Source organism: Cuculus canorus, chromosome 9, assembly GCF_017976375.1.
Source record: "Cuculus canorus isolate bCucCan1 chromosome 9, bCucCan1.pri, whole genome shotgun sequence".
Taxonomy (NCBI): Eukaryota; Metazoa; Chordata; class Aves; order Cuculiformes; family Cuculidae; genus Cuculus; species Cuculus canorus.
The window spans coordinates 23,734,047-23,744,888 of NC_071409.1; positions in this window are offsets into that span (position 1 = coordinate 23,734,047).

Genomic DNA, 10,842 nt, shown 5'->3' on the forward strand with positions numbered 1-10,842 from the left:
CTTTGGTAATAGCAATTCATATTAAAGGACTCCAGTAGCTAATAAGTCATTAATAGGTAAACATTTCTTTAATCCAATATATCGTAAAACAAGCCCAGAACGAAGCATCTTATATTCTTATCTGGTAAAATAAGGTTTTACATATTTCACTGAAGAATTTCAAATGTATCATTTATATCCAAGCCATGAAGGGAAAGAGATTGTGACCTGTTAGTCTGACTTCAGACATACATAAGACTTCAGGAGATATTTTAAATGGCAAGAATGGCTGGAAAATAGGATAGATCAGTACAGTAGATTCCTTTGATAAATTATTGCTTGTACAGAAGAAACGTCTGTCCTGATAAGGGTAAGTGAGATGGAAAACTTCTTTCCAGAAATCCTTGCAGTACTGAATAATTTGCTACAATTCATGTGTTTGTGGAGGAGCCAAAGTAAAAGCCCTCCCTGTTCCCAGCTGGTCCTGGGGTCTGCAGCAACGGTTATCAGCTGCCTCATATTGATATGATTCCAAAATGATAGCAGCACTGGGAAGGCGTGTGCTAAGAAATAACCAGTCATGGAAATATCCCACTTCAAATGATGTCGCAGAAACCTCTCTGTGCGAGACAGGCAGAGAAAATCCTAGGGGAGGAAGGAGCTCCTACTGGCAAGCACTGCGAGATGCTTCAGGGAAACAAAACCGATATGCCCTAATGCCCACCCGAATGTAATTTATTTTAATTGGGTTACACTCAAGAATATTGGCATGCAATCCATAATTAATAGCAAGATGATGGAGGAACTCTTCACAGGATGCAAGAGCAGAGTGGAAAATCATCAGAGCCAAATGAGAGAAAGGGGTAGAAAAGCTTTCTCTCCAAGAGGTGTCCCAGCAAGGAAACGCTGTCTCCTCATGAGTGATGGGGACAGGACCTTGAACGTCCCTCACACAAAGCACATGGAAGGACATGGGTCATCCCCATTTGCTGGAGCACAGAAAGTACCAACCTCAAATCCTGTGTTCTGAAGATATTTATATGCAAAAGAACATCCATTTTCAAGACCTTCCACGTGTTTTCTGAATTAGGGTTCTAAAAACAGGCTTTCACATTTCCTGACTGCTGTGAATTTCAATTATATTTATAATATATTGGATTCACTCTTAAGAGAACATTTCCTCTAATGCTATAAAAACATTCCTCTCATTACTTTCTGAAATTTAAAGATGGCAACACTTGGAGACCAAAAGGGTTTTTTTCAAAGCACTGGGCAGTTACTAATGATAATCATAAAAGATGAAATTTTCAACATAATTAGCCAGTGACAGGTCAATAAAATCCCTAGGCCAGATGGCTTTTTAATTGAGTTTTCAAAGATATTCGGTAATTATAGGAACCACCCTTAGATATACTCAACTTTTCTTTTTAATGAAATTGGAAAATACTGGATTATGCAAGGAAGACCATAATGAGTTTTAACAAACTGAACAAAGACCTTTGCATCACCAGCTTCTGTACGTCTCTTCATACCCGTCACCCCTCCCTTATCTAAGCCTAAAATCAATACATTAATCCATATAGATCAGTCTGGATTAATGCGAGAGACTGCTTTCACATCACAACACTGACAGTTTTTCCTAGAGGCAATCTGTTACTACATACTACGTGACGAGCTAAAAAAGAAATCATCATTTCAGCTGGGTGAAAACAGGGTATTTTGACATGCATACAAACCTACAAGAATCATAGCACCTCTACACAGGGGTTCAGCCCTTCAGCCACAAACATCTCGTATCGAATCGCCCTTCCAAGCCAAGTCCCCTGCCCCAAGGCTGTGGCTCCACACAGCACAGAGAAGGTTCCTGACTGCACGTGAACACACGTACATTACACAAACAACAAGCTCATTAATACCATCAGAGCAAACACAAACGTGATCAATGCATCGCATCTTGATTTACAGAATAATAGTTGAGTAAACTTCAAATTTATTATTTTTTATGTAAATTAATGTCATCTAGGGAAAATTTGCAATTTCTGCTCTAATTGAGAAAAATACTGATAAGCCGTTTTTTGAGCTGTGGTAACATCTTTTCTAATTCAAATCTTTCTTGATGTTTAACAACATGTAATAATCTCACATTAAGATATCCCCCTGAGCCTCTTGATTTCTTGAACTAAAATTCAAATCCCAAGTTTTAACCTGTCACTAAGCAACTTCCAACAGGCAAAGCAGTAGGCTGCAAAATGCACGCACTCCTGCATGGTCCAGTGCTGTGCTGCTGAAATCCACCGCATTTTATTAAGACATATCACCTCCAAAGACATCAGCAAGACAGTAGCCCTGCACCCAGTATAACCAGTGACAATGGGAAGAGTTCCCAGCAGGCAAATCCCCGGGCAAAGCTCACTGCTGCCCTCACAGCCTCTGGGCTGAGACACAGTGCCTTCACCTCCCACATCGCCGCCCAGCATCAAGCAGTGGATCACACTCAACACTTGCTCCTTCGCCTGATGGGGAAAATGAAGTAGGATAAGCTTCAACACTAAAAGCAGAAATTAATACACACCCACAAATTAATAGGAGTTCAGAGCCAGCCTCTCTAATTGTCTTTCCTGTCCACCTGAATTGAAATTACTCCTTCTCTGCCTTTGTGAAATGAATTCCGATAAGTCGCACACCGAACTGGACGGGGCTTTGGGTTGTACCACGCAACACACCACGAAACATCCTGGAATAAAAGCTGTTGGGCACTCCAGCTGCTGTAGCGCATCAAGATGCTTCGCCATCCGTGGTGGCATGTAATCACGAAGCCCCAGAGAAACTCTTAACTCTTCCTGTTGCTATTTTAAATGGTAACAAACCTCTATCAGCACTTAATGGCAGTAGTAGTCCAAAATGCAAGTGTGGCTTTGCTGCAGATCTCGCACGTGATCACAGCAATGTAAGGATGAAGCAGCCAGCTCAGCTTCCAAAATACAAGAAAACTCATCGCAGCTTGCTAGAGGTGAGGCCAATGCTATTAACACGGATGTGCATTATGGATGTGAGCTTTCTTCAGGCTCATCCTTATCAGGATTTTGGCCATTTTATTGAACAAATTTTCTGCTAAGAAAAATTTCAGTAGTTTGAATTAAACATATCCTTAAAGCCTAACCCCTAAAATGCTAACTTTTGACTTCATGCTCCCCTGTGACTACCAAAAAATTAATTTCTAAGCAGATGGGAACCTCCAGGGTCATCCAGCTTGGCCTCCTGCCCCTGACCTGGTAGGGACCTGCTCCCAGTCGTGCTCCTTGGCATCTTCTTCAACCTCCACCGTCCCCCGAGCACTGAGCAGCAACCAGCATGGAGTGCCAAGTAGTTAAAGCCCTGTTTAAAATTAATAACTGGTATGTCATCCATTTTTTATATTCCACTAGCTCCAATATTTACAGTGAAGAACCTGCCCTTTTTCTGTACAACCACTTCTTTATAGAGTCTTGGGTTTTTTTTTTTAATTATTATTTTCACTCTGAGGGCTGTTTTATTATATCACCAGCAGACTAGCCTGTTGTGCCTATATTGCTGAACAATCCCTCACAAAATGATATGTGAAATCATCTGTTGTAAAGATTTGGATGAGAGCCACAGACAACATGACAAAGTCTCTCCAAAGTCAAACACAGAAGACCGACACCGTCTAGCAGCTATGGCAACACTTAATTGTTTTTAAAATTTACTACATGATTCAAGTACCACAGAGAACAGGCTGAAGATTATATACCACACAAGAGGCAATTTATAGTTACGTGAGTTATTGAGAGAATTTAAATGGAAGCCTATACTTGAAAATATTCATTCTGTAGAAGCAGATAGTTGGGGTCTGGGTTAAATTAACACACTGGTGGATGCTTCTGAGCAGAAATGGCTATGGATGAAAATGTACAAAAGTGACGTTAAACAACAAGTGAATTCATGTATCAAAGAAAATTGTGATATCTTCTTTATTACCGTTATATCTTAACTCATTAAGGAAACAACGTCTCCTGCACTGCAAAGCAAGTGCTATATTTATTGCTGCTGACATTTCATCAATGCCAAGGTGAACTAGAGCTCACTTTTACAAATCCCCACAACTCTCATTAGTGAATGATAAAGATGCACATGCAAACTGAGAAGTCGCTAGGAAGAAATAAGGTACGTGATGAACTGTGGTTTGAACAATAAATCTCTGGCTGACTGACGACAGTTTGACTGTTGTATGTTAAATAGGGCTTTATAAACAGAAATGCAAAAGACCTGAAACGACAGCATGTATCACTAATAGACTGAGGTATAGTCAAACTTGTTTAAATTCAAGTGATCTGTAAGCCAGCGGTGAAGATCAAAAGAGACTTATGTTCATACTACTCCATCCTGTCACATCATTTATTAACTTTTTCCTGGAAACAGAGACAACCTTACCCCAGCCTCCTTGTTCTGTTCTTAGTCACTTACCATTTCCCAGAAAATCATCTGCTTTCCAGACACGAAGACGCAAAGAATGAGAGCAAAACATGCAAATGGTCTCCTGCTGTCAGCTGAGGATGCTGCAACTGCAAATGCCAGTTGGGGATCCCCATCCAGCTTGAGTCAAACACAGCACTGAAATCTTGGGTAGGAAACCTATTTCAACCCCCAAAAAGTGAACTTGATACGTACGCATGAAATGAAATTCTCGGTTTTAAATGCCTGTAACACAGCCTTGGTCTTGCTGCCATGCAGGAATTAAATCCAAAGGACCAGAGGAAAGGACATGTGCCCTGTGCACATTGAGGTGTGCCAGGTTCAGTAGCTCCTCATGTGGAGCACTGTCTCCCCTCCAGGACAGGGGTCTTGGGCAACAGTTTGGGCTGCCGTGCTGAGTGCGTACCGCCTACCCTGACCCATGCCCAAAGCCCCATTTGGGGCTTGAGCATCAGCTTGTCCATTCTGCAGCAGCGGAAGAAACACAGGTGAGATCTGTAAATATATGCAATAAATTATTAAGCTTCTATTATAAGACTTCTTGAGAAGGCGTGTGCCGGAGCTGCAAAAAGTAGGCAATATAGCTTTTAATTAGGCATCTTGTGCTTTATTCTCAGGAGAAGGGAGTGGGTGCAGATGCAGCCATGACCCCTCTCCGCATCAGCACTGCAGACGAGCAGCGCTTCTGTTAAAATATTAAAAAAAAAGAAAAAGAAAATAAGCATCCAAAGTCAAGCTATGATCTCAAATACTACCATCATACCCAATCAACTGATTTGCCTTTGTCTTCTAAACAATGTGCATAAATTCTTCCCCGGGGAAATAAAAAGCTGCATATTCCTTTGATTTTCACCTCCAGAAGGCGTCCTACACAAGTCTCTCTTACTCTCTCATCCGGCCCAAAGTGCAACGCTCATCTTCAAAAGCACGTACAGCATGGTGGCTGCTGTGGAAAAAAGACTGAACAGAGACAAAGAGGGAACAGAATCTCTGGCAAGCGGGAACACGAGTAATTTTCTAGGGTGATTTCTGGTTTATATTTGTGAATATAGACATATGTATGCATACACATATACATATATACATATATACATATATACATATATACATATATACATATATACATATATGGTCTTTGTCTTGATTTCTGTGTGCAGGAGTGTGTATATACATGCACACACACATGGAGGACACAGAGCATAGCTCATCGACTTTCTCAGTTATTGCTTTTAGAAAACGGTTCAGGAACCCCTCTGTTCAGAGAGAACACCTGCGGAAGGCTGGGTGCTCTGGTACCACATCCACTCCTCAGCACACAGAATACGAGTGCAGTCCATGACAGTCCAGACCTACAGAGGTGAAGATGCGTCATCCGCCAGGAGGACAGAGCAAAGACAAAGAGTTCAAAGGCAACAAGTTTTCATCACACAGGGAAAATGTCTAAAGCTATCTATCTTCAGACGAGACCTTCCCAGAAAAAAAAAAAAAAAGGCAGCAAGAGCTGGAAGATCTTCATAATGGATACATCTGGGGGAAAAGCCGCTGGCCCCAAGGGAAGCATTTGTCCTCCCAAGTAATGCTTCAATGGTAGGATCTGAACATTTTTTTGGGGGAAAGGGGGAAGGTGACTGTTACAGTGATTAAACGCTGTGCTCCTGGCTCCCCAGGAGACTTACAGAGGTTGTAAAACTCTCAAACACTGAACTGACAATCCAAAAAGTGAATAAAATTAGGAAACATCCAAACAGAGAAGCAGCAAAGAAACTATAATTTTCTGTTCAGAAAAATTACAAATAGTTTTTGGATTGGCGAGTGTAAAATATATTACACATTGAGCGTTCAATGTGTAATATCCAAAACAGACATTCAATCTCTCCCTTAATAAGAAATATTTTCTTCTAAAGAGCCCCTCTGAGACTAGGAACTCTTCACACACAAACCATGACATGATCAGGGCCCTCCAGAGTTACAATTCAATACCAAGTAAAGGAAAAGGAATAGCTCTGACCCAAGGCATTAGCTAAATGCACTTTTGATGCATTTAGCCGTCTACAATTATCGGCCTTTCAAAAACGCTGGATTTTTTGGCCAATTTCTTGGCAACATCTGAATAAAACACAGTTACTGGGAGAGACTACACATTTTTTGGGAAGAGGAGAGTCGCTTAAGAGTCCTGCTGACTTCTTGAGGCACATGGGGATGCCTATCCTCAGGGACATGCATGTGGGCTATCCCACTGGACCACCTCAAAGTACCTAATAAATGAGGCTGTTAAACAACGTTGCTAACAGAAATATTTTTGTTGTCTTTCCTATGAGCTGATCTTAGCTAGTTGGGGCTTATAACATTAATTAAGACATCAAAAGCTGCAGGCACGCTGCAGGAAGGTGCCAGGGCTAACCTATAGCCTTGGTGATGGCATTTTTCCTTTTAGGCAAAGTCCTCACATCCCTGTGGAGAAGCACACTCGCTCTGTGACATGCTGAAGGGGGCTCACGGGGCCCTTTGCCTAGTTTGGCTCCAGATTCGAAACGGAACGATAGCATCATTTCCTACCTCAGTACATCTCTGGATGCAACTAAGTCATATCTGCAGAAAGGAAGGCACACAAATCATCACTCGTCTTTGTTTTTCAATTGCCTTGTACGCTTCCTAAAAGTCCTTTACACACAACCTTTACTTCAGATCAAGTCTGCGTCCCTCTGCTCATAAGGAAAATCCTTAAATCTTCCTGCCTGTCACACACTCCACACCGGTCACGGAGCTTTGACTTTTGGACAGCTGGCGTGAAACTGCTACTTTGAGAGCTTCTGAGCTAACATCCACTTTTCTTGTGAGAAAGTCATTGATAAATTTTACTCAAGTGAAAACAAACGCTTAAGCCTCTTCAGAGTTATAACTAACACTGAATTCACTGGTAAAGGACAGAAACCAAATACTTTGAGACCACCAGAATTTACATAAACACGCTTGCTGTTTCTGATACCTCTCCTCATGTTAAGCAGGATTACTCATTAAATGATTCACTGAAACCAGGGATTTCATGTACCTCAAGGAGTAAAATACCATGAGCACGCATCACTATGCTAAAAATCAACAGGATCAAAGGGCTTAATCAACATAAGCAAACACATCAGACTCCAGCCTTTAATTTAACACATGCTACTCTCACGGGGCAGTTCCACACTTTGGAAATGTCAATGAGAGGTTTTATTCCACCATACATCTCTGCCTGAACTTTCTCTCCTCCATCTTTTTTATAACACTGGATTTCAGCCTTCAAAACTACCCAATTCTACAATTTCATTCCATTACGTATAAGGGTATAAATAATAATTTAGTAGTTTACATGTAGTTTCATATAGTCTTCCATAAGCTGATGCACCATGAAACGTGGTCTGCTTTGCTGCCAAAGAGCAAGCAATCGACACCAAATTCTCACATATGACTGGAGGGATGATGAATTCTCTTTCTATAGGATAAAGAGTAGAAGGTCTTTGGACCATCTAAATGACTGACTTCTTCCAGCTACAGAACAGAAGGAATTTTTTCCCTTATTAATTACTTCTTCTGAAATCTCTTCATAATTTTCTCCACTGTTTTAAGTTAAGCACTTGTGTCAAGTTCTTTTGATCTTCCTCCTCAATTATAGTGAGCGATAACCCTGTCCACTGGACTTCTCAGCCACCTAATCATTCTTATCTCTCTTTTCTCCACAAATCTAATCCTTCCAGCTTTTTTGGAAGCTCAGTATTAAGAGAGTGCTACACGTTTCCCAGGAATTCAGCAACAATATGTCACACCAAGGACTCCACAGACATTCACCCCCACTCTCATTTGCCCTTCAATTAATTTTAGAGATGAGGTGCACCTATCATGACTTGGATCTCTCGCCTCTCAGGGGTCTTAAAACCTCTGTCATCAAAAATGTGTTTGCTCCGATATCTGTATTTATAATTTTCCCTCCCAGCCGAAGAGTATTCAATCTTTCCTTCCAAAGTGATTAGTGCTGCGCTGCAAAGCCTTCATTCAGAGTACCCCCCGTAGAGCCAAGGCATTTTTAGCCGACTGCTTGACACACGGCAAAACCATCCCTCCCCTTCCTGATGGCAGCTCAATAGCAGCTGACAATGTGATGAAGCAGGAATCTAAGAAGTGTGCATTTTTAATGCATTTTAAAGCTTTCAGTGTCCTAGGGAGCCTCAAAAGGAAACGTATGTCCTTACTAGTGAAGGAGAAAATACCAGAGACCGTGTTTGCACAGGGGGCGGACCTCCTAAAACTGATTCCAAAATACATGCACGGTTCTTTGTATGGGCATAGCAGGGGTGTATTTCCACATGCACCAGCAGTGGGAAAAACTGGATTACACCAATTCTGCAATTCCTGGGCTGGTTCCCAGGGCTGTGAGGGCGAACAGAAGCTGTGGCAGCGCTAGGGACCCAGTCGCTGCTCCTTCCTGGTCGCTCACCAAAGGGGAAATTACCACAGTGGACAGACATCATTCCAGCTTGGCACTGAAAATGGGGTTTATTTACTGTGTCTACAGATTTCCCTTCCCCTCCCCTCCTTTTTTTTTTTTTAAACCCACAAACCAGGCAGTCAGCTGATTCAGAAGTTCTCTACTCAAATAAAGATTTGATTTCACACCACCACACAGATGTATTCCAGTTGAGTCACTGCCAGACTTTAATGATATCTCTCTTAAGAGCTATTTAGCAAGGTAGAGGTGAAGTCTCACTTTGCAGTAGAAAGCAAACCAGATGCTGTGTTTGCCTTATTTTTCAATTACCCAGTTCCAAACTTCACCTCTTACTTGATGTCCCCCTCCTGAACCAGGCCACAACATTCCTGGAGTTACTCAGAAAGTCATTTATAAACACCTGAGCGACTTCCATCACTTGCATCTTAAATTAAAACCCTCCTGGTACCGCTCCAAGTACTAACCACCAGAGGAAAGACAGACCTCTCAGAAATGGCTAACAAATGAGGCACGTGTGCATTTACACACATGGATATATATTCTGCAACGTCCTATGTATAAACCTCAGATTTTCAGGCAAACCATAGAAAGAAAAATTAACTTTAAAGCAAAGCCATTTCTGCTGTAACACCTCCCCTTGCAGTCAGCCAACAGTCCCACCACAGCATCCTGAGTTAAGTCCTTCTCCCCAGCCACTCACCTACTGCAGGAACAAGGTTTCTGAGGAGGAGATAAAGTTCAGATAAGGTTGTGTTTACATTTTTTCTTGGCACAGGAAAATCTTCTGTTTCTTAGCACCCCATGCCGTCAAATTAATTTAATACTTACAAACCCTTGCAGGGAAATATCAAGGCAAACACAGGAATTTACAGAAGATGTAAAAGGCAGCTATAATCTGAGATATCTCGGCAGTAACACCACATAATTTTTATGTCATCTTTCAATCACAGTTCCCTTAATGCATCCTTGAAAAACAAGGACTGCATCAGTCATGGTAGATTTAATAGCCAGGTAGATTTATACTGGAACAAAGCCAGAGGCAACTTCACATATAAAATAACAGTGTCTGGATTATTTTAAACACTATTACCCAGCTCGGTTTTGTTGTTAAACTGTATTAACAATCCCAGGAGATTCTGCAGCATCACAGACCCTTATAAGAAATATATATATATATATATGTTATATCTCAGTGTTAGCAAAAGCACTTACTGAACTGTATCTATTAATGCAAAGCTGACATTTTCCATCTTGCGTGTGCTTAGTTAACAGCAGTGAGTTAACGAATAGCTCTTGCCTGCAGGCAGGACTCGGGGGCCGTGGTGCCAGGCCAGTAGGGTGGGTGGCACTGGGGCAAATGCAATATCCACAGATTTGGGGTGAGGAGGACGTTGTTTAGTCTCTTCTTTAATGGTACCAAGGAGTGGAAGGGGAGTGAATGGCAGAAGAAATGGCCCTGTTAAAACTGACAATCAGATTTCCTTCCGCCAAGCATGCAGATGAAACAAAAGAATGGATTTTCCATCATAAATGCTTCTCAACACATAAAAAATGATGCCGGCTTTCTAGCACCGTAACTTTATTAGGTTGTGGTTAATTAGGCCACGTCAGTGGTTTGCAATGAAAGATGTCAGTGCCCTTTGCAGCCGGCAAAGCCCGGCACAAGGCTGCCTCACTTGTGGCCATCTCATGACCCGCTTCAGAGGGGCTGAGGAGAGCAGAATAATCACACGTACCTCAGAAAGAAAGGGTGGGTAAATAAAAACCAGTTTACAAGTGCTTTCTAGTCAGGAGGTGAGGATTCACAGACTCCACTGCAACCCCTAGCTAAAAGGTTTCTGTGGCTTCTTGCAGAATTCACCTTGAATTGTTCATGTCCCCACCCCGCA